This window comes from Pinus tabuliformis, chromosome 3_1 (assembly GCF_031772625.1).
Source record: "Pinus tabuliformis cultivar Carrire ecotype Pingquan chromosome 3_1, CPIR1, whole genome shotgun sequence".
NCBI lineage: Eukaryota > Viridiplantae > Streptophyta > Pinopsida > Pinales > Pinaceae > Pinus > Pinus tabuliformis.
In genome coordinates, this window is record NC_142301.1 from 367,491,173 (window position 1) to 367,515,986 (window position 24,814).

General features: G+C 34.2%; 2 pseudogenes; both read left to right on the plus strand.

The window, feature by feature from the left end:
• Positions 1-24,814, plus strand: part of LOC149187223 (serine/threonine-protein phosphatase PP1-like) — a 119,219-nt pseudogene that overhangs the window by 49,722 nt on the left and 44,683 nt on the right.
• On the plus strand, positions 2,488-3,380 carry LOC149187225 (dirigent protein 21 pseudogene; annotated as a pseudogene).

The following is a 24,814-nucleotide window of genomic DNA, read 5'->3' on the forward strand; positions in this document are numbered from 1 at the left end:
ATTGAAACTGGATGCTTTTCTCATTTATGTTTTTTCTTCTATAAGAAAGATAAATTGAAAATGGATGAAATATAGGAAAACATGTATAGAAAATATGTAGATGAATCTTCTATTTTAATGTATTATATGTTATGAGAAATTGGTAGGGTTGTGGATTTGAGGGATTTTTTACTGTTACTTTCCTCCTTATTAATCTTCAAAATGAAAAAATGTGGGTCATCTTTTTTAAAGGAATAATGAATTATTTTTAAATGGACAACGTTGATATTTGTATTGTGAAATAATGTTTCCTCTATAGATTCAAATTCTTTCTTTGGAGGAGGGTACAATTTAAAATCAAGAGTGGGTAAGGTGTACGAAGGATACCTTGCAAAACACCTTTCACAAGATAAGCCTTTCCAAAATATCAAAAATACAGAGTTATCACTAGGGAGCAGGGAAACTTTTCAATAGAGGATTCCATAATGATTACCTGAACTCTAAAAAATTCCACATAACAATCTACAATTGAATTCGAGGAAGTGTTGTTTGCCTCTGCAGGATTTGTTCTTTAGTATATGTATTTTAGGACCCATTGAAAATGTAGACATTCAACAACCCATGTCGAACAACAATGCTTTAAGTTATGGTGAATGATACCATCTGTGACATTCCTTATGTTGTTTTTGTACTAGATGCATGCCAAATGACGAATGGGAATTATTCGCAGGGTTGGTGGAAATTTGGCAGATTTTTCACATGTCATATTGTTTGTAGGGTTAGATTTTGTTCCAAGTAGAAGATGATGATTAGTTGAATTCCTTCACATTTTCGTTTTGTGGCCGGTGAATATTGCTTAATTGTTTTGGGTTTGAACATGAAATGTTGCTTCAACCATGACCCATTTAGGTTTGTCTTTTAGCAGGTCACAAAACATCTTGTAACATGTCTTTCGGTTGAGAAGAGCAGAGATTTCTCTAGTTCAGAAATGCCCACTTCCAGGATCACTTTTAAAGAAATAATTTCAATCTCAATGTCATCATAAATAGAAGAAATGATTTAAAGATAATAATTATATTCTCTCTGGAAGGACCCCAAATCCGTTGGCAACCTCCAACAACTAGAAAATTTAAATCTTGTTATGAACTAGTTATTGGGTAGTATACCTGTAACTATGGGGAAATGTGTGAAGTTACTACCACTAAACTATCTAATAACAGATTCACAGGGCACATACCTCATAAAATTCATGAAATTGAGGATCTCCATTCATGTAGGCCCTAGCAAACTTGTTGTGAAGTTAAATTAATTTATTACCTGTTGTTAGAGGCAATAATTTATGTTGCAAAGGAGAGAGTTCCAAACTACACAACGTTTAGATCAAATAACATATCACATCTCTCTTCATATGTGCTCTTCTTCCTTATGCTATTGACTTACAACGTTTGCAATTGGTAGCTATGTTATTTCTCTATAATGTTATTTAGTTTGTTAGATGTGTATTGGTGAATTGGCAAATGTTAAACATCATGTATTAAGTTAATGATTAACTTATTGTCTTTATATCTTGTCATTAGATAAAATTTAGATAAAATTTAAATAAATATTCAATAAACATAATTAAAAAAATATAATAAACTCATCATTAACTTAGTAAATAATACATAATATTTACAATTCAATCATATTTACTATTCAAATAAGCCAACCATATTTGAACCAAAAATATCCCACCTAACTCATGAAAATTTTCTTAACAAAATCTAAAATCTCACCTAATTAAAAATTTAATTTAATAAATATTACTTAATATTTACACTTCAATAATATTTACATTCAAATAAACCAACCATATTTGAAACAAAAAAATCCAATCTACCTATGAAAATTTTCTTAACAAAATCTAAAATCTCACGTAATTAAAAAATATAATAAACTCATCATTAATTTAATAAATAATACTTAATATTTACATTTCAATAATATTTACCATTCAAATAAACCAACCAACTAAAAACATCCCACCTAATCCATGAAAATTTTCTTACCAAAATCTAAAATCTCATCTAAATCAGTGCAGTAAAGAAACACAAATCGATAGTGAAGGTAAATAAGGCCGCCATATTTGAACCAAAAATATCCCACTTAACCGACGAAAATTTTCTTAACAAAATCCAAAATCGCATCTAAATAATTGCAGTAAAGAAACAAAAATCGATAGTGAAGGTTGTTGACCAACTTAATCTCGTTCAATGATGGAGAAGCTTCATGCATGGCCCAGCCGCGTGACTTGCGTCGCCGTGATACAGAATCCGGAAGCTGCGATTTATCGTACGTCGATAGTTGCGGTGAAAAGCCATTCGTTCTCGTCGGGCGGTGGAATTCTGTGATACGGAAAGCAAATACTTACGCATAGCGCGACCAAAGACAAAATAGTAATCAAACGTTCAACAGAAAGGGAGAAAGTTGCTCACGGGCATATCACTTCATAAAATTGGAACTCCAATTTTCATCACCACACATTTCTTCTCTCTTTTCCTGCATTGAGGGATTCCTGCTTCCTTTTTTCAGAGATGGCGATGAAGGGTTATTCGGCGGCAACGATTGCAGCGGTCACTGTACTATTATTGGTTTGCCTCCACATAACGGCGGTGCACGCAAAGGTGAAATTAGGGAAGGCGAAAATTAGCCACCTGCATTTCTATTTCCACGATTTACTGGTGGGCAAAAATGTTACGGCCGTACAGGTGGCCTCGGCTCCCACCACCGACAATTACTTTACACAGTTCGGCATGGTGAGGGTTATGGACGACTGGCTAACCGAAGGGCCGGAGGGAACATCCAAAATGTTGGGCAGAGCGCAAGGTATTTATGTTTCTGCGAGCCAAGAAAAGTTCCAGCTGCTGATGGCAACGACATTTGTTTTCGAGAGCGGAAAGTACAACGGCAGCACCTTGGCCATGGTGGGGAAGAATGCGGTGGTCGAACAAGTGAGAGAAATGCCAATCGTGGGAGGAAGCGGATTATTTCGGTTTGCTCGAGGCTACGCACTCGCGCACACCCATTCCATAGATCTCAAGACTGGCAACGCCGTGGTTGAATACAATGTAACCGTGCTCCATTACTAGCCCTTCCGTATTCTTGTCTGACTGAGCAGGGAAAAATTTCTTTCCATTTCATGTTTTTCTGCAGTAAACGCTTTTTCATGTAACGATGGAATAGCAACAACTTTCCAATTTTCCAGATTTGCCTCTTTTGTTAGGGTGAGATCTGCAAATTCATTCTCACTCCTCAGTTTCATAGGGAATTCAAATAGTTTGATAAACTGTAGTATTTTTACGGGACTATTTAATAACTTTGCATTTGTTTTTGTGGCTGGTACATAGACCAGCATAGATGTATGCAAACATTACAAAGAATTTGGATGCACAAATTTTGTGGGTAGGAAAAATTATAGTTTTATATTAAGATATTCTAAATGTTGTTTCTCTTAATTATTGTAAGTTTAAAATTAAAATCAATTTATATTGTTTTTTATCACCATATAATTATGTGAAATTTTGGTTTTATTAAACAGTTTTAATTTTTTTTTTTTTTTTAAACAGTTTTAACAATATCATTCACATATATAAAATGAATATTTGATTGTGATTGTTTTATGATGATGAATCATATATTAAAATTGAATCGATATAGTTTATATATTAAAATTGATATGGTTTATTAGATCTTGAGAATATAAGAGATTAATTAGAATTTTTCAATATTTTATTTCTATGCTAAAAAAGAATTGAGAAGTATTTCTAGATCAATATAGTTTTGCTGACTTAAAATCCCAAAAAGGTTTGTAGTGTGAGAGATATTTTGAAAATTAGATTGAATGTGACTATAAGATAAACAATCTTAGAGAAAGTGTTTTTCATATTCAATCCTTTTAGGATTCTATATGTGATCAACTCTTTCATCCCATGGCATTTAGGAATAGACCAACCCTTAGTTTTACTATGAAGCTCATGAGAATTAGTTCTTATCTTGGCAATACTCATTTTTTCTTAACACTAGTCAAAGCAGAAAGATAAGTTCAATTTTTTACATTTGGGGTTGATCATCGTAGTTTCCTTTTCCCATCTAGCTCTTCATTACCTCACAATTTTTCTTTCAATTTGGAAGTAATAATATTTTTAATATTATCCATATTTTGCAAGATAATCTTGTCCTTTATTCTTCAATGGTCTAGTCAACACCAAGCATCTTTATGCTACAGTGGCTTGGGCCTAAAGTGAGACTTCTGGCTATAGTTAAAAACAATTTTAAGAAACTTCTTGGCATCTATGTTGTAAAATTTTTCCTTAAATATAAATAAATAGTCATAACTATGCTTTCAATACCTTGTCATAGCTATGTTTTTAAGTTGTTAATGAGTAAAATACTTATTTGAATTAAAAAAATAAAATAAAAAATACATTTATGTAAATTATAAATTGTTTTTATAATTCTCTCGCATATTGAGTCAACATGACTAAACATAACATTCATATAAATTAATATAAATTTATTTATCTTATATTAGTTTTGATTTAAATTTAGTAAAAACAATAACATATATTTTTAAGGCAGTGAAGAAGTTATTCATAGAATTAAAAATAAAATTTGAGAGAAAATAAGTGTCTATGTAAATAAGTGGCTATGTAGATTTACTAAAAGCAAATATAATTTTTTTATAAAGTGAAGAAGTTATTTATGGAATTAACAAATAAAATTTGTGAGAAGATAAGTGGAATTTGCCTTGCATTTTGATGAATAAAATTTTCACAAAGATAGACAGTCGAGGGATGAAATTAAAAATTGCCTTTGTTGGAGGTGCATCCTAAGCTTTGATTAATTTGAGAGCTTGGAATGGCATTGAGAGTTGAGGGATGAAATAAAAATTGCGTTTGTTGGAGGTGCATCATAAGCTTTGATTAATTTGAGAGCTTGGAATGGCATTGAGAGTTGAGGTATGAAATAAAAAAATGCCTATGTTGAAGGTGCATCCGAAGCTTGGATTAATTTGAGAGCTTGGAATGGTATTGAGTCCCTGCCTTTGTTGATAGCGAACTTATGGAATCTATGAGATTACAGGAGCAGCCTATTCCGCTCCTGCCTTTCTATTTCTTGAATTTGCCATTGGTTAGAGTTTGGTAGTATGCATGTCAATCAGGACAGTTCCTTCTCTGACGGGCAGCGCTTTACCAGATTGAAAGGAATCCCTGACGCGCACATTGCTTCCACGGATTTGATCAAATTCCAGTCTAGCGGATGATTCAGGAGGCAATCCTGACTCCCGAAACCTGCACTGTGGACGGCTTGTTTTCACGTTGCTTCCACGGATTTGATCAAATTGCTGTCTAGCGGATGATTCACGAGGAAATTCTGACTCCCGAGGAAAGAGCTAACTAGACATATATTGGGTATTTAATGCCCTCAGAGCAGCACGCGACTTAACGCGATAACACGGGAGAGGGCAAATTCGGCATTAAATAATATTTGCCCGCTCCCGTGTTATCGAGCTAAGTGGCGTGCTGCTCTCGGGACATTAAATACCCAATATATGGCTGGTTAGCTCCTGCCAACTTGGACTGTCGACACATTTTTTTCCAAATTGGAGAATCAAAGGCCGTTTGCTTGGCACCAACGGAAGTGAGTTGCAGAGTGCCAAAGGATAGGATGCCCACCATTTGTTTGACTAAATGTTTTGTCTAAATATTTAATTCTTATTTGTTTTTATTCTTTTTATGTAAGGAGTCAGTTCCTATTCTATATGAGTTGACTATATTTATTTGTTCCCAATTTGGTGTCTAGTTAAGAGATTTCTTCAACCCACAAATTATATTCAAAATAATCTCCATATCTTAAAACAACATTAAATATATATGTAATCTTATTTTAATAAATAGAATACAGATAATCTACATATTGATATTTTAAGTTGATATCAGAGCCCTGAGGGCTGGCCCGTCCTGGGCTCGGGAAATAAAAGAGTGTATTTGTCCCTCAGGGCTCGGGAAATAAAAGAGTGTATTTGTTTTTTAGTATTTCTTCAAAGCAGGCACCGACGGTGGGTTCAAATTGACTGCTGGCTTACTTGAGGCAGATCAAGGATGATATTCCGCGACCTTTAGATGTGCCAGATCAAGGTCTACTGTGTGATCTTCTTTGGGTAGATCCAGATAAGGATATTGAGGGCTTGGGTGAGAATGATAGAGGTGCGTCGTACACCTTCGGAGCTGATAAAGTTACTGAATTTCTACAAAAACATGATCTTGACCTAATATGGTGGAGGATGGCTATGAATTCTTTGCCAAAAGGCAGCTTGTAACTATTTTTTCAAGAACCCTGGAACATGCGGTTCCATCCCAAGGGGGATATTTTGGCTGTAGCTGGAGGGGGTAGCGCCTCTGTGAAGCTATGGGATACTACTTCATGGCGGACATTACATGCAGTTGGGTTCTAAGTATCGATGTCAACACATATGGTTTAGCGGTTGCCACAGGATCCAGTGATAGAATTATGGATAGTGTGTTGCTCATGCAACTGGAGGTTTACCGCCTTCTTCTTTCTCTTCAGGTTAATTTGATAGAATTGGAGTTTGGGAAGGTAAACGGATTGAGTCTAATCAACTCAATAAAAAGTGAAATTGGTTAGAATTTCCTATTAATAAAAAAAAAATTTCCAATGAAGCAATATTTATAAATGTTTTGGAATTAGAAGCATTGAGTTTAGCTAACTCAATGAGTGGTCTTGTTAGAATTAGCTATTCTAATAAATCATGTGGAAATCCAAGACAATTAAATCCGAAAAAGAAAGAAGAGACCAGAAGCTCAAGAAATATCGATCCTGTGCAACATTGACACTGGAAATTAAACGATGATGGACAACTAGGTGAAAGTTTGTGTGAGTTTCTGGAATAGACTCACTAGAATCTTATTTTATGAGTCACATTTTATTAGTAAACAGGTTTAGGGTGTTTTATAGTGGTCTTTGTAAACTGTGTACCTAGTAACTCCAAAGTTGGAGTGTGAAATGTAAGCCTTGTAAGGCATGTGTATCCCCATAAAGTTCGTGGTAATCTAAAAACCACTTTGTATTTGTAGTGTCGATTTGTGGTAAGCTAGAAACCATATGTAACAATGAAGTGGGATAAAGAGTGTTGGCATGGTTTAGGGTTAGCCGAGAAAACCCTCGGCCTGGTTGAATCGGGTCTTTGGAGTGCCCTAGTGGCAGGTTTGTAGCCTAGAGTGGCTGGAGTGCCCTAGTGGCAAGACTGTGGCCCATGGTGGCTGGAGTGCCCTAGTGGTATCTCATTTTAACATGGTATCATTTTAACATTGTTGAACCTTCGTGACTGTGGTTAGCCTTGGTGGTTGAGAGCCCTTGGTGGAATGGTTGAGGGTGATCCGAAAAAGCCCAATGCATGGTTATGGTTAATTCGAAAAAACCCAGGTTAAAAATGATGGAGGGGGATTTACAGGTGCAGGTACAGGTGTGCAGTTATCATGGTTGACAGAACCATGTACGTGAAGGACATCCTACAAGACTGGCGGTTGCAGCGGTTTGCACCCATGCATTCCAATAGATGGTTGTTCCTTTATATGGACATCAACATATTCTTTTTGGTATATTTGACCACAACTAGATTTTGCAGATTGATATGGAGACAAGTACTCATTAAGGGGGAGTGTTGGAATATCTAATTCCTACTTGTCTCTAGTTGTGATTCTTTATATGTAAGGAGTCAGTTCCTATTCTATAGGAGTTGGCTATATCTACTTGTTCCTAGTTTGGTGTGTAGTTGAGAGATGGCCTCAACCAACAAATTGTGTCCAAAATAGTCTCCTATCTTGAGACAACACTCTGTATATATGTAATCTTATTTTAATGAATATAATACAGATAATGTGCATATTGATATTTTAAGTTGTTTGTAGGCAAGTTCTCCTTTTTATTACACTATAAATAGTAAACCCTTTAGAGGAAATCCAAATCAAGGAGGAAATCTTTCCTTAACTTCTATGAAGCACCTTTGTGATAGTTTGGCAAAAATAAATTTCAATCTAGCCTATCTTGGGTAGAAAAATGAACAAGAAAAAAGCCCACCACCTCTCTCAGTGTAAAGAAGTGGGATGGTATGAATCTTTCCCATGCACTTACATATGCCATAAGCCTCGATTTCCAAGAACATCAAGATGACATATTCTGCATCCTTGAAACTTTCTTACTCTACCCATTGTCAATCCATGCATTTCTTCTACACCCACATCCTTTAAAGTTGCATGTTGGATATTTCCGTTACAATGCCTTTCTTACTCTACCCATTGTCAATCCATATATTTCTGCTACACCCACGTCCATTTAAAGTTGCATGTTGGATATTTCCATTACAATGCCTGGTTCCTTGGTAAATTGGTGAAGAAAGGCCTAGGCCTCCTGGGCCTCGAACCCCTATAAGATTCGTTCTTTGATAAACACTAGAACTTGTAGCACTACAGTGGTTGTAGAGGAGGTAAAACTAAGAAAGCGAGCTACCCAGTGGTGGAGATAGCCTACAGGGCTCCTAGTAAATTGGTAAACTCTTCTATCTCTAACTCCTCCAATTATGATAGTTTGGTTTCTTTTGCATGGTGGACTTCAAGATTTTGTAAGTAGGGTGACCCCGTGGAGTTCAATCTTCTTGGTATCTTTTGGCTTTCATCAACTTCTTCCCATGCCCAAAGATTCCCCAGCCTGTGTCGCTCCGTTTTCTGTTGTTTGATGGCCACTATTGTTGGTTAGCTTGGGCCTTGATTCCCATTCTCCACACAACCTTGTTCTGGTTAAACATTTCTTGGCATATGAGTCCTTACCACCCGTTGTCTTTTATCAACTCTAGTTCCTGTCTACATTTAGAAGCCATGCCAAGGAAGAGGATGCATTCTTGCTGGGCAGTTGGCAGTCGAGGCTCTTTGAGTAGAACTCGAGCCAGACATCAAGTCTAATCTACTAAAGCAAATTTCCATTCTGCCACCCCACTTGAATTTCAAGCAGAATTCAACAATTGGAAGCCTTGACCACCAATGACTGTGAGGCTTATTGAGACTCTAAAATCCAAACTGAACTTGCTAGCTAGGTCCTTGATCCTCATCACAACAAGGGATGACGAAGTTAATGCTTTAATTCCATCACCCTTCACTGGGAAATGAAGATGTTTCTGGAGCATTTCCTCAAATAAAAACATGAGGATCACAACAAGATAATTGCCCACCTCAATGAAATCCAAAGAGTCTAATGTCACCAATGCTCTTGCCTAGCTAGCCTTGATGCTCGGCTAACACATATTGATGGACATCTTAAGTGACAACAACAACCTTCAACATGCTCAAGTGCATAGGACCCGACCTTGATAACGTCCTATGATGATGTTTGTCCAGATCTCTTGTTTTATGCTGAAATAAAAAACTTTATTTTACTTTCATAAATACACTGATAACTAACTACACTCCGCAAATAATATATAACAATTATGGCAATAGTCCCATATAGTTGTCTCAATATAAGATAACTCAAATTAAATCTATAATTTTGAGTACTTTGATGAGCAAAAAACTAATAAATTACTTCCACCATCATTAGACTAATTTCTCTTACAAAATATCATAATAATGTACATATATAATAATAAACTCTTCTACTAATATTTATCATATAATAAAATACCTTAATTAACCTTTAAAAAAATCTCAAACCTAAACTCTTTAAATAAATTTCAATCTCCTTTGATCCTAAAATAAAATCGTCAACTAGAAGTTTTTGTTTTGGAAAGCACATAAGATACCCTCGAATTAATAGTATTTTATATTATATAGTTATTTTCTTAGATCCTTCCAAACAATTTGTCGAAGATAGAATAAAATGGTTTGAATTAGGATATCCGAATTTATTATATGGATAAAATATGCACATAAGTTTTCCAAAAAATTGAGTCTCCCTTAATAGAATAGAGACTTTAATGCCTCGTGTGTAATAGAAATAACCTATAAACTAACAATAAATTAATTGTGATTATGTATAATGATTGTAGTTATGTTTATTGGTGTTTTATAATTCGGTACGGGAGATGTATAAGGGTAATCTTTTATATAAGAGATTGTAAGAGATTGTATGTTTTTCGAGAAACAAAATTAAATTAAATGTAAGTTTCTTATGTTTTAATTATGTTAAATTGTTATCATGTAAATCAAAATTTATAGTCTTATTTTCGAATGAGTTAATAAATTGAGTTTTGAAGTGGATAAATTAATTGTAAGTTTATACATTTACATATTTATCTTCACCTTATTTATATATATTTTTAGTGCAAAGGCTAGATTAAATTATGGTGTGAAGTAATTGATGGTAAATACTTTATTTACATTATTACGAACTATTTTCAAATACTTTATTTGTGAATTAGAAATCACTACATAAATATCTAAAACTCACGTGTGATTATTGGAACCATATCGATAAATTATGGTTTTAAATATGTGATGTAGTTATCTACATGTCATTACATTATTCAAAGGTTACAATAAGACCCTCAAGTTATGGTCCAATCAAATATTTAAAAATAGTTTAACTTTTTTTAATAACATTAAAAAATAAATATATATTTTTCAAAGTTAAACATTATAAGTTGCATTGGTCAATGCTAAACTACTAATGTTCAACATGAAAATTGATTACTGGAGGCAAGGACTAGTAATGATTTTATACTCATATTTAATTTAATTAATAAGTACATAAAAAATGAACACTTACAATAAATTTTTACCATCGATATTACTAGCATTTGCACCAAATGTTGAAAAGGAAATGTAAGTCAGTAGCGCATATCAAAGAAGAGCCTAGATGAAATAAAATGTGATATGCTATGTGATCTAACTATAGCCAAATTTGAATGAAAAATAAATCTTAATGTTAAATGTAATACAATAATGCAATCTACTCAAAGCAGAGGCATGCGCAACCTCCTTCTCAAGTGCTTAATCTAAGAGCATTCATTAAAAATTGCATCCCAGACCAAAGCTTTATCATTCATTGCCTCAGCCAGACTAAACCCTTCACCCTCATATGGTAATGGTTCCAGATCAGTTTTTTGTGCTAGTATTATGCGTTTCCATTTATACACGTCTCCATTAGCATAATCAAAGGGCTCGTTCTTTGGATAAGGATTTGTGGCAGCCCAAATTTCCTGTTCTACAATCAATTTTGCATCAGATGCATCCATAAATTATTCCCATGAAATATTGTTCCCTGGGTACTTGAAAGACAACCCCTCATGTTTGTAAATGGTTGTGTGAACACACATTATGCCTAAAACAGACATCAAATTGCAAGGAGAGAAACCAAATATGTGTGTTGAAGGGTGAATGGACCAACTTAATCCTTCTTTATTCTTTGCAGCCTCAAATACAATATCTTTGAGAGTGTAGTAAAAATTGGGCACAGGTAGCATAGGAAGCTCTTCATGAAAGGGTGCCTCATGGGGCTGATATTTACAATTCTTTGCCACTGCATCAAATGGACCAATGAAGCTCTTCATGAAAGGGTGCCTCACGGGGTTGATATTTACGATTCTTTGCCACTGCGTCAAATGGACCAATGTAATGTTCCCCTAGTCTAAAGACATATATGCTATAAATTCTCTGCATTAGGTAGGAGGGAATTTAACACATTTATCTTTAGATCTTTCACTAATGGTTTGGAATTTTCTCAGCATAGAAAGAGGTACAAGTTACCGAAATAACAATAAAAAATGCAATATAATGAAGAAAAAACAACAATTCCAAATGCAACAAGATGCTTGTCATTTAACCCATCCAAATATGAGTTTGATAAACACATCAATATTGTGAAGCCCAAGTATCCATATTCAGGTTTCATACGTGAACCATTTCTATGTTGTCAAAATACAGTCGAGATTAACAACCCAGACATACATATCATACCAGGTTTAAATGGATATGTGTTAATATTCGTATTCAATACAATGTACCTTCAATTTTCCTATACAGAGAAAAAGTGTGTAAACCATTTAACATTAGGCAATAGAGCACCTCAATATTTTTGCAATGGATAAAAACATGTGATTAACAACCAGAACCTTAATGATATTTTGTAATGACCATCAAGCGATTTGCATGTATTTGGTTAATGTCAACAAGCATTGATTTGGTAGAAGTCAATAATGATGGAATGTGGCTATGGGGATTGTGAGTGGTATGTGAGATTTGATTTGCCTTATCATGGGTTCTTGACCAAATCCCCAATATTTTCCATAATCTCAATGATTTTCTATAGAAAGCATAGCATAGTGTCTCGCAAACCTGAGAGTTATTTCAACTTAAAATGTGACTTCATAAAAAACAAAGTGAAACCAAATTTTGTGAAGGAGAATAGGAGGGTGGAGAGAGAGTATGATGACTTGAAGGTGAGGATCAATTAATTGCCAGATTATATCGAGAGAAGAGAAGATCAGATGCTTATAATGCTCATGAAAAGATTCATTCAAAGAGAGCATAAATTGAGTTGGGAGGTGATCCTACAAAGCCACTGAAGGTAATGAAGGCTACATGGATGGTAGATGGGACTCACTAGCATGGAACATTGATTTCCCCTGATAGAGAACATTACAAGGGAGATCATCTAGGCATAATTCAGGTATAAGCAAGAACACCAGATGCTAGCATATTTCTTTTAACTTTTTATTTTTGTTAATGCATCAAGATGCAATCTCCACAAGGTTGCATTGCACACAATGAATTTCATTTGACTTAGGTGACAAGTTGAAGGAGTCGCCACTTTGCCAAAATTTTGAAAGTCATTCCATTTGGATGGATATTTCACATATAAGAATGGAATCAAATTGGATATGATAATTTCGTTTTGATTGTTTTATTTTGATTCACGAGAGTCAAGAAGCAATCCTTTTCAAGACAACACTTCGTCACATTTTCAATTTTTTTTATTTAGTGGCAATACAAAAAGTTTAGCATGCCTATGGAGCCAATGTGCCAAACAGTGAATGCCTTTCATTATTCCCATATTCAATTGTTAAAGGAAGTCCATTTAAATCTTCTACAATCCTAGAACTTATGTAATACCACTTCAAAGGAAAATCTAAGAATTACAAACTTCTTTAATGGAAAGAATAAATACATGCCTCTGTGAAAACTAACTAAAATTGTACAACGATATTTGAATCAACAAACAACATAAGAAAAGGCAATTTTCAAAGAAATTCATGTGCCTGAACCTGTGTTCCATAAACCCGAACACATGCTACCATAACTGTTTTTATTTTATCAAAACAAGTCCTAGAAACAAGGTAGGTTTCAAAAGAATTTAAAAGATACACATTATTCTTAAGTGTTCAACAAAAGCAAAGGAATCCTAAATAATTCACAAAACAACCAATTTTTCAAAAGAAATTAAAAGATACACATTATTCTTAAGTGTTCAACAAAAGCAAGGGACTCCTAAATAATTCACAAAAGAACCAATTTTTCCACCTCATTCTTAAGAGAAATTAGTACGGAAAATATTTTTTAACATGTCTTTGGTTAATGTCAACAAGATCTGCTTTGGTAGAAGCCAATTGGATTACATCTCTGCATTTGTGGAAACTAAAGGCGATTGTACAACGACACATTATTCTTAAGTGTTCAACAAAAGCAAGGGACTCCTAAATAATTCACAAAAGAACCAATTTTTCCACCTCATTCTTAAGAGAAATTAGTACGGAAAATATTTTTTAACATGTCTTTGGTTAATTTCAACAAACTCTACTTTGGTAGAAGCCAATTGGATTACATCTCTGCATTTGTGGAAACTAAAGGCGATTGTACAACGATATACGAGAATTTGGTACTTTCTTATTTCAAAATAATTATAAATATCAACACAATAAATCATTTTTATTAATCCAACCTATTAAATATCAACACAAAAAATCATTTTTATTAATCTAACCTATTAAGTATGAAAGAGACTAATAACACTTAAAAAAAAAATTATTTTCAATTACCCACAAGTCTAAGAGGTTCCAAAAATAACATGTAACTCATTTCATCGACTCTTTTGTCTTCACTATATAACTTCAATTTTTTGAGATTAGTTTTAATTTTTTATAATCTGCATCTAATTACTAATTATGATTAGAAACACATTATAAAAACCAATAATAATATGATATGTGATTTTTACTATGTTCAATTGAACCAGTGTAATTAATTAGTTAATTAGTTCATAGAAAAACATAATCTACTAATCAAACTATAAACTATAAATATATGCATTGTACAAGTCAATATGAAAAATGAAAGTGATGTATGATTCTGTTGTGAATTTGAAATATATACTTAAAAAAGAATTAGTTAATAAATAAACCACCTCTACTAAATGAAGAATAGATGTTCAATCAGTATCCATTCACTCCATGAGCACTTCTCTCCAAGCGAAAAATATTTCGGTATGTTTTAGTGCGCGTGGGGATATATACGGATCAATGGTGCTTTCTTTACAATTAAAACAACACATACTACATGCTGAAACTTAGGTAGTGGATTATTGGAATCCACTGTTGCTGCCATGATAACTCGAGTGCGCTGAAACATCGGCAACGGACTCCTGGTATCCACTATTGCCACCATGATGAATGCTTTATGCTTTGTGAAAGGAAATTTCAATTGAACAAGAATAATATAGATGCTGGTAAGGAGTCGATCTCTTTCTTTCATATATTTTTTTAATCTCAAAACCAACTAATTATTGAAAACCATCAAGAAACAGTTAAGTCATTAAGAAACTGTTCACTTAGAATCAGCTTTAATTGTTAGTTTTTTTAGTTATTAATTATTAATCTTAGCTTTTTTAAAATATTAACTATTAATCTGATGGTCTTAAAATTTTCAATCATCTAACATTCCATCTAATGGTTCAAAATAGTACATATTAGCAATTAGGGGAGTTGTTTTCAAAGAAGAATGCCTTACGGCCTAATTAACTTGTAATTAGGCTTTGTCACAATACCATGGCTTACCAATACCACATGCCCAAAAAACCATAACTCATTTGAAAATCAAGATATTTTATAAATATTTTATTTTAATTTATTTTATGACTTTTAAAAAAAAAATTGAATCTAAAAGAAAAAAATTGTATTTTTGAGATATATCTAAACCCTCTACCTTCAGTACTACTAAAATATTATGTAGATCAACAATAAAGATTAAATCAATGTTTCAATAAAATTAAAAATGAAAATACTTCTATATATAAAAATGTGAAATTTATATAATACTAGCCAAGATCTATTTTAACTCCAGATCTACCCACCATTGAGAGGGATCAAATCTCTTTCCATTCCAAAAGAGATTTGCACCTCAAGAGATTTGATCCCTCTAAGAGCTTCCTAGAGTTAAAATTATCAACTATTTTATTATATCTACATGATATAAATTTAAAACTCATATTCATATATTTAATATGGAGTATAAAATTTATATTAATAAACTACTTTATTACATTGACATGATATAAATTTAAAATTCATATTCATGTTAATTATATAGAGTACAAAATTTATAATTTTAATTAAAATTTGGTAAATCAAAGTTAAATTTCAAGGGTGGTATGAGGGGAGGGATTATATTTAATCCTAAAGGAAAAATATCTATTAAGTACTCTTAGGGGCTTTGAGAGAAGACCGATAATCAAGCTAAAATGTATGGTCTCTTGCTTGGATTAATATTGGTCAAATATATGGGAATATCTGAGAACATAATCCTAGGAGACTCTTTCCTAACTATTTAACACTTGCGCAGAGGCTCATCTCCTAACGGGAACCACCTCAAACTCCTTCTTTAAATAATTTCATGTGCACTAAAACAATTCCTCTTGAAGTCATTTTTTCATATACTCAGATGTCAAAGCATGGGAGCAGATAGACAGGCTAATCTAGCCTGCCTTCTAAAAGTCAGCACATGGAGATAAATGACTCCTATGGATGAAGAAATATACCTTAGGTTCAATGAAAATGCAACGACCTTTTATTCTAAGGTCACATCCTTATAATTTTTGTAGAAATATGAGCAAAAGCATTATAATTTATAATCTAACGGAAGGACATATCAAAATGGGCATCATGGCTCCAGGAGCAAGCACAACCCATGCATGGGAATTCTTCCTAAGAACTCCACAAGTTGTAACAGTCGAGATTAGACAACACAAGCAGTCTTGATATGACCATGCACCTGGTTTAGTGATGGAATCAAGAAGGTTGGCCAAAATGAAACTTAATGGTGATAGGAAAAATATTGTGTGTGGGCTCTTTGGATTTCGAATTAAATCTATGGACTGCACTGGATTTTATTTCATAGTTCCCAATTACTTATATAGTGGGAGTTGTTGCTCAATTGCTCCCAATGACGTCCCACACATGCAAATTCTAGACAGGCTCCATTTTTTCAATTTCTTGATGATAATTGGCTCTGTGACTTACTCTTACACATTCATGGCAAAGGGTTGTGCCTGCATATTGTAAATTTGTGAAAATTATATGCTTCATCCATCACTAGGGCACATGAGGTCTCACAGTCTAATCGAAGAAGCTTCTTCTATTGGGTTTCAATTTTCTCTAGTGGCTAGGATGTCCAATCTTATTGATGTTTTGTCTGGCAGGTTTGCCTTACTCAACTAGGCCCTTTAATTTTCAGGACTCTTTTTTTCCCATGTGCGAATATTCTTTATGTTTTTGTCATTAGTTTTTGTTGGTTTATTTCTCCTTTATTTGGTATTTCCCTCTACTATTGGTCCACTTTGAATTGTATTCTCTCAATCTTCTGAATTTACCAAGAAGCTTTGATCCTCCTTATGAGAAGAAATTGATCTCCCGTGGTGGTGCTCCTACTCTATGTCTATCTTTTTCCTACTATGAGGCCATTGATGACCTCTGTGCTTTTCTTCATAACCCTATCATTAGCCCTCTGACCCCTTGGAGCCTTGTCTTCTTCGACACTTGGACCCTATACCCTAACACTCCAACTATGTTGACCACGAAAAGGAACTTAGTTGTTGTTGGGGATAATAGTTGTCTAGGAACATGGGACTAACCTCCCACTCAAGGTAATGGTAAGGTTTTGGAATATTACTAATCCCTATAAGTTTTGGTGTAATGGAAAACCTAAAAAAGGACTAGGCCCCCTTTCCTTGCACCCACAACCATTCCCTCTTCCTTGGGTTTCTATATTAGGTCCTTTTACTCTTCAATGGTCGATAGGAGCTATTGTGAGAGCAGACTCTATAGGGAGTTCAAACTCCCTTTATTCTGTTGGCCACCTCTATAGGTATATAATAGTTTTCATCCTATCTATATTGAGGCAGTTCATTGGTTTTTCATTTTAAGACTTGCCTTCCCTTTCTCAGTAATTGTAAGTTTGAAGTTTTAATTTTTAGCATTTATAGACTTAATTTGGTTTCATTATCCTATTACCGGGCTCTGAGGGACTCTCCTCTTCTTCCTATCCCAGGAACCTAGTTTCTATTTCCTCTTTCTTCTTGCCTAGCTAGGTTATCTTCTCCCTTTCTGTGTTGGTATCTCATCCCCATCTCCCAAATCCCATGCCAGTCTACGAAATCCCCTTTTAGCCTTCTTTCTCTAAGTGGTTTTCAAGGGAAGTGGTTTGTTTCTTCAACCCTAGTTCTTTGCTAATCTTCATTTATGTGAGCCACCATTTTTCATTTTCACTCTTTTCTCTTATCTTCCTTTGTTTCCTCTATCATTCCTCAATAGAAAGCTCTCTCTCATCAAGGCACCAACAATCAAGACACACATGGAGGATCTTGGGCTCAAGAACATGCCCACTCTTCTGCTCACCTTTATTGCATGCAAAATCCACCCGAGATAAAGGAATAAATACAAAGTTGAGAAAGAGGTGGTAATTAATCGAGAATGTAACACAAACCCAAAGGTCCTGGCTTTAGTGGAAACTTGGTGCCAAACACTAGTCACACTAATGACCAACAAAACCAATACATGCACTCTTTCAACTCATATAGGAAAACTAAAAGTTTGTTTGACAAAGTCCTCCTCAAATGAAATGAAGCTAAGAAAGAGATCCTCCTATATCTTGACGAAGTATAGGTGGAGCATCGTGACATGGAAAATAAATTAGCTCGAAGTGAGAATGTGCTCTTTAGTGGTAGGGGTCTTGCCCCTTAGATAGCCTAAGGGATCTGGTCCCTATTGTGGTCTCAACATCCTTGTAATTTCTTTCATGGTGTTTATCAGTGGCTTTGAGCATTGTTTTTATGCTCTGTGTCTCTTGGTCCTTTGATTGTCCATGGAAGCTCTTTTTTTCTATGCAAGGTGCAACACCAAATATGTCATGACCCTATTTTGTTATCAACTATGTACATCTTTGTTAGCAACATAAGCATCAAACTTAGAGATAATTTTTATGTTGTTATGATCCTTTTTAAACTAATTTCATCATATTTTATAGTTTGTTTGGTTTCTCTTGTGATAGACCATAGCACCAAAAAATTTAATATGAATGTAATCATATTTTAGAAACAATATAAGACTTTCAACATATAAAAAAATCATCCCATTTTAAAATTTAAATTTAAAAATATAGATATTTTTTTATAATAAATTAAAATGAATTATGATGATGATGATGATGATGATGGTTAACGTCCACTAAGACCAAACTTTGGCCTATCGGACCTAAAGAAACAAATTATTTAGTTTGATTTAAGATTTTATTCCTATGCTCAAAAATCTTGGAGAGAAGCCTCTCGAGCTCACTATAATTTTGACATCAGAAAATGCTAGGAAGGTCAATATTGCGACAAAGATTATGAAACTGAGATCTAATGTGGTTGTACGCGGGGCACTTTAAGAGGAAGCGGTTTTCATCCTCGATGTTCCTATTCTCACAGAGATCGCAGATCCTTTCCATCCATGGTGTTTTAGGAACTGCCCAACGACCTATTTCACTATGGAGCTCATGAGATTTCGTTCTAATCTTCGCTATATTAATTTTCTTCTTTGAGCTAGTTAAAACAAAGATATACTTTTGATCTTCTAGGGTGGGGTTGATGACCTTCTTATAATAACTTAATTTTCTTTTAGCTGCTAAATCATTCTCACACCACATTTTTTCTTTAAACTTAGAAGTAACAATATTTTTAATGTTATTAATGTTTTGCAAAGTATCATTCTCTTTGATCTCCCAAAGGTTTAACTAGGCCTTCGTGTCTTTATCCACCCCCCCTTGAGCCTTAGGTGGTTTTGGCTGGAATTTAAATCTAGCATAGGAAGTCTATGATCTCCTATGTTATTGAGTTTGTGCTTGTACAACTGAATCCTAGCCATAGCTAGGCTCTCGATAGGGGAAAGACCTAATTCTATAAGGAGAATAGGATAGGGTATATTGCTTTTAATTTTCAGGTTATACATTATAAAACGATTCTGGATTTGCTCAATCTTTCTCCAGGATTCTCTAGAGATGCTGCAACCCCAGACCTCACATCAATATAAGATAATAGGAGTGACTAAAGTTTCAAAAAGGAACTTCTTTTTATCCCACATTACGAGGTTTTTCATTTTATAATTATTTTCAAGACCAAAATAAGATTTGCACCCCCCATTAATCCTTTTATCAATGTTATAGTTCCAGTTGAGCTTGTGATGAATATCAATTCCTAGGTATTTGTAAGAATACACTTCCTCCAAGTTATTATTGTCATACATAAAATTAGCGTAAGTGTCCTTCTTGGATTTGATAATCATAACTTTTGTTTTTACAGTGTTAACACTCATACCCATGGTAGAGCAGAAATCCTTAAGAAGCCTAAGTTACTTATCAAGATCAGATGGGCACCTTGCGAGAAGAACAATATCATCAACATAGAGAAGAAGGATGATGATTATCCCAGCTAAGATCGTTCCAACACAGCCTGCTTCCTCTAAATAACCTTCAAGATTGTCGATGTAAATGCCAAATAGGGTAGGGGAGAGGGGGCAACCTTGTTTAACTCCAATATTACATTTAATATCTTTCGACCACCCCTCACTACTTTTTAGCTTGGAAATTACATTCTTGTATAATCTTATAGTGGCAGCTCTCAACTCGAAAGGAACCTTTAGCTCTTCTAATCCATTCTAAAGGTTGTTTCTAGGAACCGTATCGAAAGCCTTTCTAAAGCCCACAAAGCAACAAAAGGGATTGGATTTATCATTACAACATTCCTCCACAATGATCATAAGCATAACAAGGTGGTTTGTTGTTGATTGGTGCCTTCTAAAACCCACTTGGTCTTTAGCCCACTTACCTTCACTTTCAAGCCATATGCTCAACTTCTTTCCCAAAATAATACCACATAGCTTTGCTAAGAGAGGGCTGATCATAATGGTTTGATAATTAGAGGGGTTATTTGTATCCCCACTTTTAAAAATAGGGATAATGAGGCTCTCAGTCCATGGTTTAGAGAACCCTTGCTTGACTGCTTGATTGAAAAGCTTGTGGATGTGGGGGATGAGGACAAGACCTCCAATTTTTAAGATTTCTACCTGGTAACCTTCAATGTCCTTAGCTTTCCCATTTTCCAGGCGTTTAACCCCAAAATCAATGTCTTCTAATGAGAAAACTTCTTTTGTTGTGAGCATGGTTTCAAAGTTATCCATGATATTTGGAGATTCATAAAGCTTTTTAAGATAGGAATTCCAATCGTGTAAATAAATTTTATTATTATCTTTAGTTTTCCTAGTTAGAATCTGCCTCCAAAATTTCCTAGGATCTACCTTAGAGAGGTGTAAGAGATTCTCTTGTCTTTTACAAATGTACTGCCTCGTTTTCCTTTTAGTTAGGGCTTTATATATTTTTATCTTGCCCATTTTAAGAGATTCATCAACAACTTCCTTAATTTCTCTCCTCGTACTTTTATAATCTTTGTCATACCATGGGTCGGTTTTGTTATTTCTTTTATTATTTGAAACTTCAATTGAGAACTCGTTAATATAATATGAGAGAGTTGTAGATCCTGAGCACTATAGAGCTTGACTAGCTCTGACCCAAACAAATTCTTCCCGAGGTCTTCAGAGCTCCTTTCGTACCTACTAGCGAGAGTAGGGTCTTCGTCTAACCAAAAAGAGTTAGGGTTGGAATGCTTGCTTAGAATAATAGCTTGGTTGCTTGAAGTTTGAGCATTAAAGCCACTTATTAAAAGGATATTACCTCCATTCCTTAGGCTAGAAATATCATTTTCTAAACCATTGTAGGGACTATTTTTATCTAGATTCTTCTTCTTATAGAAGCTAGAATTGATGGGGGGAAAATAACATATTGCTATGTAGGTATTTTTACTATTAATGTCAGTGATCTCTATCCAACTATATTAGTTGTAAAGGTCGTTTTTATAAATACTAGCATGGGGGGAGATGTTCTTCTTAATGTAACAAGCTACTCCCCCAATGTCTTTACAGGAGGATCGCTTGTTCCAGGTAGAGCATAGCGTAAAGCCATCTATGTTAGGGACCTTAGATTCTTCGTGCTCCCAAGTTTCAACAAGCAAAATAATATCAACATCATTTGAGATCCAACTTAGCTTGGGGCCTTTGTTCCATGGAAAACCCCGACAGTTCCAAGAAAGAATCCGGAGTATGTTGAATTGCTATTTATTAATATATTTTTGGTTTCTATCTCAGATAAAGGCTTTTCTATTTCTGATTATTGCCCATTTTCCTTCCTTCCTAGCTTCTTTTACCTTTTGAACCTCCTTTCTTAATTCTGCTTGATCTTCTGGAATGAGATCTTCATTTATAAATATTCTCGTTCCTTTTAGACTTGAGGTTTTACTAAGTATGTCATACTTATGATCAGTAGAGCTAACCTTTATTTGGATTAGTCTTCCTTTATTCTCAGTTAATTTCCCCAACCTTGTTACTTCTATGAGATACGTTGTTTCAATTTGTAATCTATTATGTAATTCTGTTTGGGCTATGGCTAAAGTATCCTCATCTACCTCCTCTTTTAAACCGAAAATTATAAGGTTCAAGGTCCTTTTGTTACACTCATAGTCTAATTCTATACAAATGATTTAATCATAACTTATAATTTCATATATTTAATTATTTTTTAATAATTATCTTTTTAACTTTTTTTTAGTAAACTAAAAAACTAATAATTATATAATCTTTTAAAAAAAAATATTCACAACTTAATTATGGTTATGTAAAAGTAGAACTCTTTATCATTCTTTACATTTTAATATATATATTTTTAATAATCTATTTTCCCGAGGCCAATAAACAAGATATAAATAAAACCAAATAATCTATAATAATTTATTAATCATTTATATTAATTGATATAAATCTATCTATATTTAGGGAAAAATATAAATCCATCTATCATCTAAAATACTTAAAAAATAATATTAGAATTGAAAATTTAACTATTAATATGTTAAGATATTCAAAACATCTTTAAAATTGACCTACTATAATGGAACATATTAAGATATTAAAAGATCATTTAAATTGACATCATAAAAGCGTAAGCGTTCAGTTCAGAAAAGTTGCTTAAACTAATGAAAATTGATTAAGAAGAAAAAGTTCAGTCCGAGGTATTTGCCAAACCTAAATCACTTCAATGAATTATCATTTCTCATTCTCTTAATTAGAATAATAATCAAGCAAGTCCGAAACGTATTTAGTTTCTGTGTGAAATGCAGAACACTCTGGCATTGGATTTTAGTCATGATTCTCTAATGACATCTTGAACGTCTTTCTCAGTGACAAAAGCCAAACCTTTAAGTCAATGATTTAGAAAAGTTCGTGTTCCTGAAACGACCAGGTGACTTCACAAACCCGTTACACATTTGTATTTAATTTGGCTATCGGTATACAACAACGCCTGAAGACGTGACACTCAAAAAGTTATAGTTGTTAGACCAAAGAATCCCATACATCTAAACGAAATTTTCGTCTGTCTTCCATTTTTTCGCTGGGAAAGATGAATTGAATTCTTCCAGAAGGTCTACCATGCGTTCTGAAAGTCCATGGGTTCACGTTATAGGGTAGAAAATGTGGCATTAAACTAAGAAAATTCCGCACCCTCAACAAATGTGCTAGAAGGTCGCGGCTACACAAGACAAAATAACAATAAAAAGAAAATAGTGGCACAAACTTATAAGCGTGTTCATCACAGGAATCTGCACTTTAAAAGTGGGTGTGGTGTGGTGTGATAACAGAGTTCTAAGTTTCATTGATTTTTCAATCCAGGTAATTTTATGTTTTATAGTGTTTTCTTACTCTTCTTTTCAAATTCTGACATGATATCGAAGTCATAGCTTGATCCATCAACCTGAAGAGAGCCTTTGAAGGAGGAGGTTGTGAAGGGTCGAGGAATCAATTTCACCAATGCCACTCTCACAACAACATGCAATGACATATTTCTTATAAAAAATTTGTTGGGTCATGAAAATTGTGTAGCATGCTTTGCTCGAGTATTCGAAAGGAGTTTGTTTCTCACATATAGCATAATTAAGTGCTCGAGTCATAGGGTGTCTGTGAAGGAGGTTTGGTAATTCTGAAGTGCTTTTTTTTTCTCATGGAAAAGTTATAAATCTGAAGTGCTTTCTTATTTGTTTAGCACAACCATTTATACTTAGCATCATTTTTAATCTCGGATAGATGCATTTTACATGGATGCAAATGAATAATTTACTTGTCAGATGATTGAATCTAAGAACATTGTTGAAGGGCTCCATTAATTTACTTAATTTTGATTAGGGATTTTCTATAGGTGGGAATTCATAGTCATTATCATAATAGGTAGTAAAATCTAGAGGCTTCAACCATTAGCAGAGGAGAGGAATACCAAATGGTGCACACAGATGGGTTGCCTTCTTTCACCTGCTGATTACATGGTGGAGATTGGGTCACTTCTTTGTCTTACGAAAATATTGTGAAAACCTCATGACACCATATTCTAGACTAACAATTCTTATACGTTTTTTAGATTATGAAATCCAGTCTTATTTTTGACATCCACATGAATCTTCCAACATTAAGAAAGTTCAATAGAATGTTTATTGTAATCACGTAACGATTTCATTCTCTGCTACTTGATTTGTATCATAGTCATGAAAAATATGTCAAACTCACCACCAATAGCTCTTGGCAGTTTGAACAGTGCAAATCATCAACCTCATCACCAACAACTCTGACTTGCTTAGTGCAAGGTTATTTAAGAACACCCGAAGAAGGAAGTCGGGAAGCAATATCACACACTCGATCGTAAGAGCTGGCTTATCATTTGAATCCACACTCACTCATATAATTCTCCTGAGCATGATTCTCTTATACTCTTGTGAAGTATCCAAAAAAGTGGCTTGAGGCCTTCCAAATGCTACCAGAACCCCAACCTCCTCGCAGATCCAATAGCCATATCTGTTCTGAACTCCCCTGAAGACTTCGATATTTTCAAAACCAAAAGATGTGTCCATGATAACCTTAACACCATTGGCATGTGCATTCCTCACGAAATCAAAGTAATCCCAAGCCTTCCCTTCTCTTCCAGAATACTATACCGAAACCATGCACACATTCTTGGAAATATTGTAATAAAAAACCTTGAAAACAAATTTCATGACCTTCATATCAAGGGCGCCTACTTGAATTAACATGGCTTCTGTTGCGACAATCCTTTCGTCGAGAAGAGAAGCGTTGGACATGGGCAAGTCAGTGAGATCTGTAATTTTGTTTGGA